A 10,329-nucleotide genomic window follows, 5' to 3' on the forward strand; every position below is an offset into this window, starting at 1 on the left:
GATTGGAAGCCCCTTATGCAGGGTTTGGATGGCATATAAACATCATGGTGGTCCTAGGAAGTATTTAACGGTAGGCGTTACGTCTCCAATTTTTCCCAGTGGTATGACCCACTTGAGTTTTGGAGCGGCATGATTTTGGCTCACATCCTAACATTAGCTCATGCAAATCATGTGTGGAGCAGATGTCACACACACATCACGACCGGTCCCATGGAAATTTTCGGTTGCACGGGCTCCTGAGAACAATTGATGTTGGAAATTCGGTCCGGCCTTCAGCTCTGCTTCGAGTGATCCATCATGGGTACAGAGCAGAAACAGAAACAGAAACAGAAGAGAGAAAGTAGAGTTACTTCGGTGTTAACAAGGTCAAAATGAATTTTTGTCTGTTTCCTTTGTCAACTTCTGAAAAGTCGATGCCCAGACAATGGTCGCCACAGACGCCAACTCAACCAAGGCTACATAATCTAATGTAACCCTAAGCAATGTGGAGCCCACCCTAAAATTTCATGTGTCTGATCCAAAACTGAAGTAGGCAGCACCATACGAAACATTAATTGCAGATGAAAATGCCCACCGTCTAAATCTTTCTTGGGTCCACCGTGATGTTTATGATAGATTAACCAGTGCAGGTGGTCTGTGTCGAAGGCACAGTGATTTCTGTGCCATCCCTCTCATGGGTACAAGTCATTGCCGATCACACCGGCTCACAAAAAAACTCAGATTCTCTATCGGTAGTAGACAGCGCACTCCACAACATAACTTTTAGCATCTAAAACTTTCCCATTAGATCCACACTGTTCGTCAACTTTTGCTAGATCATTCTAGAGGAAGGGTATAAAGCACATCCAATGCTCAATTGGACCACACTATAGAAAGCAGTAGGGATTGAACAAACTACCATTTAAACCTTCCAAGGGTCAAGCGTGAAGTTTATTTGCTATACAACCTGTTCATAAGGTTACACGGACCTAGATGAAAATAAAAAAAGAAAAGAAAAAACAAATATTAGCTTGATCGGAACCTTCTGTGCCCCCAAAAGGTTTTTAACTATAGGCATCAAATTCTCATTCCTTCCCGGCTCACTTGAGGATTAGATTCATCTTGATTTTTTGTCATACCCTAAAGCATATGAAAAATTAGATGGCTGGTGGGGATTTGACACATACATTATGATTGGGCCCATGGAAGTTCCACATGTCAACACTTCCAGTTTTCTTCATATGCAAAATGTGTTGCACCACGCATCAATTGAATTTCATGAGGTGTGAAGTCAGAAGGAGGACTAGGAATCCGGAAATTATCAGAAGTAATGCATGCGTTTCAGATAAAGATGGCCTGGACTTTGAAATTTCAAAGGGACTCCAGTTTTTGGGTAGCATTCATGGTGGCAAAGTATGGTATGATGCATGATTTTTCGACCTCAAGAATCAATGATGGAATCGGCTCTCCAATCTGGAAGAAAATGAGGAGCCTACTACCATTTCTAAATGATAAGGTTCAATGGAACATAGGAGAGGGGGACTGTAGGTGTTGGCAAGAAAATTGGACCGGTCTTGGTCCTCTGCAAAATTATGTGACGGGTGACATTCTAGAAGAGATCAAAGAGCTAAAGGTGAAGCAGATTTTAGGTCCGGCAGGACCTCTCCCTCCAACAGTGGTATTCTCGATGCTTCCTCAACAAGTTGTAGATGTAATTTTTCAAGGGGGATTCTGTCTATCAGAGGGTCCAGATTCTCCTGTGAGGTTGTTCACTCCATTAGGAAATTTCACAGCAAAATTGACATGGGAAGTTAGCAAGCCGTTTTCTCCAAGGAAAGAATGGGTGAGGTGGGTTTGGCACGGTCAGTTACCTCCAAAAATTTCGTTGTTTGTTTGAAAACTCTTCAACAACTCTCTCCCGGTAGATAATGTAATTCAATCAAGAGGCATTTACTTAGCATCAAGGTGTGTTTGCTGTAGAGAAGGTTCAAAACAGGGCCTAGCTATAAAATCCTTGGCACACATTTCTGGACAGTGAGGTAGCTGCAGCGGTGTGGAAATTTTTTAGGAGGGCTTTTCGTATCAGCGTTATGTAGGCTCCCTCAGTGGAAGCCAGATTTTCGCAATGGAGAATGGCATACACAACCAGCAACTCTCGCCATATCAACATGATTTTAGCACCAGCTTTTATCTGGTGGGAACTGTGGAAAGCAAGAAATAAGGCGGTGTTCGATAGTAAAGCTCCTGCGGCAGGGTTAGTGATCGCTCGTGTTGCCTGGTGGTTATCCAGACAGGGTAACAAAGTTGAAGGGAGAAGGACAGGTACGCTTTCAAACGTTTACCCGCAACCACCTATAGGTTCAGGCGGAGTCAGGAATGGGAGCCGATATATAGTTAAATGGTATAGACCCCCTGTGGGATGGGTCAAAGTTGACGTTGATGGATCGTCTAGAGGAAACCCGGGTCTAGCACGGGGTGGCGGAGTCTGTAGGAATGACAAAGGTGAACTCATTTTTGCTTTCTCTGTAGGATATGGGGTGATGTCTAACATTAGGGCTGAGGTTAGAGCAGCCCACGACGGGCTAGCTATGTGTATAGAAAAAGGTTTTTGTGAAGTGGTGGTAGAATCGGATTCGGAGTTGGTGGTCAAGGTGGTTAAAGAGAACTTAAGCCTGAGTTGGAAATGGAGAGGCTGGATGGCCAGAATAAACCAGCTCTGCCAAAAAGGGTAAATAGTTTTTTAGCACATTTTCAGGGAAGGGAACGCTCCGGCTGATGCGCTAGCCCGCGAAGGGAGTTCTTCCCAATCTCAATTTTGTAGCAGTTCTTGGGCTGAGCTTCCCCAACAAGTGCGTGGGTTCCTTGTCTTAGACAAGGTGGGGCTAGGTTCTATCAGGGCGAGGAAGTAGCTTTCCAACTCTCCTTTCAGTGGGTGGGAGGTTTTTCCTCAGTTTTTTCTTGTTCTGTTTTTCAGGGTTTTGTGGATTGTGGGATTGGTTTGGCCTGGTTTTTTGTTACATTAGGTCTTCGCCAGGTCCTTTTTCTCCTGGGAAGACCTGAAATGTAATTTACTGTTCAGAATGATATATATGAATCAGGATTTCTCCAAAAAAAAAAAAAAAGTGTGAAATTTACATGGCTCCATGATGATGTATTTCTTAGATCCACTTCATCCATTTTTTCAAATCATTCTAGGTATGAGCCCAAAAACAAGGCAGATTCAAAGCTCATGTAGACCACAACACTAGAAATAGTAGGAATTGACACCTACCCTACTGTTGAATACTTCCTGAGGCCATAAAAGGCTCTGATCAAGATGATATTTATTTATTTTCCTTCATATAGGTTCATGTAGATGGTCTTAAACTTTATACGAGCATGAGTCTCACAAACATAGTAGTAAAAACATACTCTAGAGTCATAGAGGAGGCAGCAACCAACTCCCAAACTACAGCCCTGTGGACGATTTGGTATTGCCTTCAAGCTATTCAGTCCCTTCTTCATAATATCCCACATTTTGTGGTAAGCTAATGCGGTGGCAGATGCCTTTACAAAGATGTTGAGTGGTGGGTGTCCCAAATGTAGATACTCGAGTAGAGCTAATCTTCCCACCCCTATTAAAGGTCTCCTCACTCTAGATAATGTGGGTTTGGGGGTGATTAGAAAAGGTTAGTTCTTCTATGGGTTATACGATAAGTGAGGCCATCGTTCTTTTTTCTTGTGACACCCACCCAAAATGTATTTTGTTCATATAAAATAATAAAGTTTTCTCATTTAAAAAAAAGATCCATGTGACCTTATGAAAAGGTTAGATGGTGAATAAACCTCACGGTGGACCCCAGGAAGGTTTCAACGGCAGTCGTTCAATCCCGTTAGTTTCTCATGTGTGGTCCACTTGAGCTTTGGATGTGTCTCATTTGTGGGCTCGTGCTCTAGAATGATTTGAAAATTTTAATGGATAATGTTGATGTAACATCTCGATTTCATGTAGCTAATTATATGCACACCTAAACATAAATATCTACATCATGAGGAATACAGGGAAAACTTAAACATAATGAATTAATATAAATAGTAGAATTAATTAAATTTTAGAGACGAAATTTTGTTTAAGGAGGGTAGATTATAACACCCTGAACTTTTCAATACTCGAGTATTGAAAGTTCTAGAGTGTTACCCTGAATTTACTTTAGTATATATACATGTTTGTGTCAGTAATTTAGCCTATCCTAACCTTACGTTTTTTTTTTTAAAAAAAAATTTATTTAAAAAGGCCTTTGTTCATTGATCAAAGATAATTACATTGTGAGATATTCGGGCGGGTTCGAGAACAAAAAGAGACAAGGACCTGCCTATCATAAAAGGAAAAAACTAGGGAAGCTATCTCACTATACAGGACAACCGGGCTGCAAGGCAGACGAACAAAAGGGCACTGTTGCGGCCACACAAAAGCGGACAAAACCAAAAGGAAACCAAATGGAAGGGGACTATCTACTAGAGCCGAGACCTGGGGAAGGAGGGCCTCTAAAGGTTCCAAGCCTCACCTTGTCGAGGAAGATCGCGCCTCTAATCTTTGGCGGGAGGGCCGCAGCGTGCTACGTAAAGAAGGAACTCTGGGTCTTTTTTCTCCAACCTAAATCTGATAGTTGGGAATAATTTTCCTCTATATATCAAGTCATCCGACCGTTGATTTTAAGATAGAATCATCATATATCTAAGTATTCTCACTTGTCCATTATAACTAACTGTTCCTTCAGCTATTTAACGCTGGGTAAAGATATCCAACCGTCCACTTTGAGTTTGGACCACCCAATCATAGTACACTACTACCTGATCCCTACATCCACTCGTACACATATCGAATCAAGATTATGGTCTGTTCATCTTGTTTGCCACTTATGAATATACTTAACCGACTATCAGAACTACAATTCGAGGAACTTACACATGTGAACAAGCCACTTAAATCTAATGGTATACATGTTCTACCTCTTTATCACTCTAAAAACCCACTTTGTGTTCATCTGTTTATAAAATTGATCGTACCTCCACCTGTATACATGATCAGAGTACTAACCATCAAGTTTTACTATTTTTAACATGTCATCTGACCATCTATTACGTTAGTTGATATACGTAACTTCCCTTAATTAATTTGGTGGGTAACTCCTTATTCATAATGATTTAAATATAAGTTCTTTTGTAAGAATTGCTTAAAAACGTACATATGACCATGTAGAACCATTATATTTTCCAAAACTCTCATGTTAACAATAATTACAAAAATGTTGTTAACCTACACCCTTGAGTTCTACATCACAGGGTTTTCATGATTCGTTTGATGTGAAATTTTGTCCCATGTCTATCTATCATAAATTAACGATACAAGTCAAATTTCAGCCCTTAGATCATTATAAAAGTGGGCCAATTAACAAATCAGCCCCTTAATAATTGATTTTAGTGTCCATCGAGTGATGAAAGCTCGTACGTAATCGTAGTAGGATATTTTTCTTTATATGAACAACTTGGATTGCCCATCATATTGACCAATTGTGAAATGTGAGAAACCCACTGATTGCCTGCCTCCAAGTGCAGAGGTTTGTAAGTAATATCCCTTGAATATAGGGTCGATCCCACATGGAGATGAATTGCGAGAAGGATAAAATCAAATGCAAAACAAACTAAGTAATAAAAACTAAACTGATGATTTGATTTTGAAAGTTTTGAATGGATGTAATTTAACTAAATTAAAACCTTTTTCATAGGGATAGTCCAATTGATTGACTAAGTCCAGAATTCATTCATTAGAGGTATTCTTCTCTCTGGTGGGGGAGGTGTTGAGGGTCAAATATTGCATATCAGACCCAGTTGCAGCATAGTTTTACACGCATGATACCGTTTAATGGCCTAATTAAATTGTGTTTGTGATGCAGAGTGTATTTACGAGCATGGACTGAAAAAGGATGCTTAAAGCACGGACTTAACGCTCTGATGACACCCAAGGCAAGGGACGGACTCCAGGAGACGAAGATCAATGAAATTATGCATCAAGGATCCGAGGAATGCAGGCCATTCATGTTAAAGAGGCCCGAAATTGGTGAAAAATGCAAGATCACATAGTTCTTGCCATCTGATTGGCTCAAAATTTCATACATGGCCTGAGGGCCATAAATTAACCGTACACTTCAAAATTCAGCCTTTGGACTCCTAGGGAAGTGGCCCAACGGATAAATCAGGCCATAAATCTCTGATTCGGGGCCCATTTGATCACTGGATATGCTTCCAACTTGGGCTCGACTCGTGAAATTATCTGGAAGAAGGGACGGATGGAGTGGATTGCTCGAAACATCACGGTGGGACCCATTTACATAGGATGAGTGGACATAGCATACGTGCAACAGAGGTGCACCGAACGCTAAGTCGGGTCAAACCGACTTTGACCCGCAGCATTCGACTCTCCTTCACAGAGAAGGAAGTCTCTGTTTTTTCCGCAGCAGGGCACCCGTTGCTGATGAAGTGGCCCACCATCATCATCGTTTTTGGTGATCCAAGCCGTTCATCGTGTGAAGACCACGATTTTATCCCAATACTCACTGTTTTTATTTATCTATGCATGCCGCCAAGCTCACATCTACAAGAATTCATCCTTGCGTCGACCGACGGTGTGGCCCATCCGAACCACGGTTTCTCTCTAAACTCGGGATCAAGATCAAGGTCAGATGCAGAGGCTTTTATATTGGATTGTACTCTCCATATGATCAGTCTAAGTGGACCCCACCATGCATCAGCGCACCTCTGTTGCGGACGTCCGTAAAAACCGAACGTCGCCCGGCCTTCTCAGGCTGTTGTGTGAGCTTGATCAGCATCGGATTGGTAATCCGGACCATCCATGAGATTTATTTGGTCCCCATCATCACAGCCTAGGTGGAGAAATTTTGCAGTCCAAGTTGAGATCAATTTCGAGCGTTTAAACGTCGGACGAACGACGGCGAGAAAAGTCAGGTGGACCATATCAAAATCACTCCAAAACCTGTCATTCCCACCCGAAATCTTGCCAAAAAGCTAATGGACGGAATGGATTTGCTCTCCGACGCCGAACAGGAACCCACAAATCATCTCAGCGCAAGCCGTTTGCGCAGGCAGTGCGTCCGTGATCACCGGACGCGGTTCGATGAAGTGGCCCACCGGAATGACCCATTCGACCGATCTGGACCGTCCGTATGAAAGCCAAGGAAGAGTCAAGCAATGCCACAATGCCAAAATCCAAGGATATGAGCGGTATGTCCCGCACTTTCTATCGAAATACAAGTGAGTTGGCGGGTATTTCTGCTGCGAGAGGTGTTTCGCACGCGGCCTGCGTAAAAAAAAAAAAAAACTTGCGCACTCTCCAGCCGACTTCTCCAGGGCACTCTCCAGCCACCGTCGGGAAGACTAATAAAAAGGGAGGAATTCTTTGCTGGGGCAGGGAACTAAGCGAGAGGATTGAAGAGAGAGTGAAGTTTTTTTTTTTTGTCTTCTTTTGTTTCCTTTTATTTCTTTCCTTCTTGTTCTTTACTTTCTCTTTTTATTTTTTATTTGCCTTAAGTTTAGCCCATATCATGTGTGGCTAAACCTCTTAGCTAGGGCTAAGAGGTGAAGCCTGTAGCAAGATGGGAGAGTCTACTTTGTGCCTTTAATGCATAAACTGAATTTGATATATTTGATTATTCAAGGAATATTTTTCCTAGTCTTTTATGGTCTGTTGTGACTGAAATTACAATGGATTTGCAATGGCTTTGAATATTTCTTTTTCTTTTTTTTTATGTTTATGAAGTTAGGAAGCCCTGTTGTTCATCATGGCTCCATGGGCATGGTAGGATGACAGTACCCTTCCTGATCCTCATACATTGTTGATTGGTTGGTAATTAGTTTAATCCTGTTGTTGGCTTTGTCTCCTGGGCATGGTTAGATGATGGAATCCATTCTAATTCATATACCTTTCATCTCTTGAAAACCAGATCAAATAAGTTTGAATTCTATAATCCTTGATGCAGGCATAAGATCTCCCTGATCTCTACAGTTGGATCCTCTGAATCCCTAGTTTCCTTCCTCTGAATTTCTTAAAGATTTAGATAATTATTTCACCATTATTCCTTAAATTTCTATTTGGTCTAGATCAAATCTTAGTCTAGTTCTATTTCTACTTGATTTTAGATAACGTATAGGTATCAGTCCCTGTGGATTCGACCTCGGTCTTACCGAGTTTATTACTACATCACAACCCTGCACTTGGGGTGTGAACAAGTTTTTGGCGCCGTTGCCGGGGACTGACGGTTACGTTTTTCTGAAATTAATTAGTTTTAGAATTAAGTTAGGATTAGGATTTTACTTACTTTAGGATAGAAGTTTTTATTTTATTTTATTCTATTTTTAGAACTTAACTTGTTTCCTGTTTTATAGGATCTGGACATAAGTTTCTAAATTGGTAATTCCTTCCTAATCTCTCTACTTTTTCATATTTTTAGAATTTAGGGTTTAGAAACTAACCTCCCTATTTTGTAGGCCTTTAAGATAGAAATTTCTAATTCGGTAAGCTCCTTCCCTACTTTCTATTTTTTTCAGTTCTCTTTTAATAATTTACTTTCTAGTTTAGATCTTCCGTAATTTACTTTAGAAATTTCTACTTTCTTTTAAGAATACCTTCTTTTAGAAATTAATTTACTGTTATTTTTCTTTTAAAGGATCATTCTTCTCTTTTTAGAATCTAACTTATTTTTGTTTTATTTTGCAGGTTTTTAACTTAGGACTCCAATTTGGTAATTTCTTTCCAACTCTCTCCTTCTTTATAGATTTCTTTCCCTTTCTTAGGATTAGGTTTTTAATTGAGGGCTGCGAGTGTTTTCATGCCCAAGTGGGCCCGTGACGACACTCGACGTCTCTTGACTGAAGGAGGATTGGTTGAGGGGTTGACTATCCATCGCAGGACTAGACACCGCTCGAAATCCCCTGAGTTAACTGAAGTTATGGCTGAACACCAACCTCCTCTACTTCCACCCAGGGTGGAGGATACCCAAGATGAGAATGAGGTGCAACAGGCACCCCCGCCTCGTACTTTACGAGATTTTCTACAACCGGCGGGAGTGAGTACGCCCTCATGCATGATTTTTCCTGAAAACACAGGACAAATGGACATCAAGCCAGGAGTTATCCAACTCCTTCCCAAATTCCATGGACTTGAATCTGAAAGTCCATATTTACATTTGAAAGAGTTCGATGAAATAATAGCTACATTATGTTTTCCTAATGTATCTGAAGATACAATTAGGCTGAAACTCTTTCCTTTTTCCTTAAAGGAGAAAGCTAAGACGTGGTTACATTCACTGCGTCCTAGATCCATTGGCACATGGAACGACATGCAGAGGGAATTCATAAAAAAATTCTTCCCACATCATAAAACGATTACCCTCAGAAAAGCAATCATGAACTTTGCCCAAAAGGAAGATGAAACATTCTTCCAATGTTGGGAAAGGTTCAAAGATTTGGTCAGTTCATGCCCACAACACGGATTTGAAACGTGGCGCATTACAAATTTTTTCTACGATGGACTGACATCTTCCATGCGCCAAATGGTCGAGACAATGTGTAATGGAGAATTCATTAATAAAGATGTCAACGAGGTATGGGACTACCTCGACAGTTTGGCTGAAAAAACACAATCTTGGGACTATTACCCAAAGTCGAACACCACGTCTAGGCCAACTCAATCAAAGGAGAAAGGTGGATTATATCTCTTGAAAGAAGAGGATGATCTCAAGTGTAAAGTGACTACGCTCATAAGGAAAGTTGAGGCCATGGAAGGAAAGAAGGATAAGGTCAATGAAATTGTTTGCGGCATCTGTGATTGCAACATTCACACAACTGAAAACTGTCCTACAATACCTGCCTTTCGAGGAGTGTTGAATGAACAAGCCAATGCCGTAAATAACTATCAAAGACCTTTTACTGGACCTAACTCCAACACATACAATCCTGGCTGGAAAAATCATCCAAACATTAGTTGGAGGAATGGACAAACGGCGACTCCTCCAGGTTTCTTCAATCAAAATCCAAATCAAGTGAAACCTCAAGAGGAACCGGTTCAAAATCCCATACAAGAGCTGGCTCAGGCAATGCGGGGAATCACAGATTTTATGCAAAAGATAGATTCTCGTATGACGGTTATAGAAAAGGGGATGCTTCCTGCACAACCTCTCCCCAATCCTAAACCGCAGTACGAGAATAATGATCCCAGCTCTTCAAATCAGATGGGACATGCTAAATCCATCACCACTCTTAGGAGTGGGAAGATCATTGACAAAACTCTTCCGGTTA

At 41.1% G+C, this 10,329-nt stretch overlaps 1 non-coding gene across 1 annotated transcript; it reads right to left on the bottom strand.

Moving 5' to 3' along the window:
• Positions 1-9,419: 9,419 nt before the first annotated feature.
• On the bottom strand, positions 9,420-9,526 carry LOC131250190 (small nucleolar RNA R71). The gene has a single exon (XR_009173119.1). It is a non-coding gene; the product is annotated as a small nucleolar RNA R71 (small nucleolar RNA).
• Between the last annotated feature and the right edge of the window lie 803 nt (positions 9,527-10,329).

This window comes from Magnolia sinica, chromosome 6 (assembly GCF_029962835.1).
Source record: "Magnolia sinica isolate HGM2019 chromosome 6, MsV1, whole genome shotgun sequence".
Classification (NCBI taxonomy): Eukaryota; Viridiplantae; Streptophyta; class Magnoliopsida; order Magnoliales; family Magnoliaceae; genus Magnolia; species Magnolia sinica.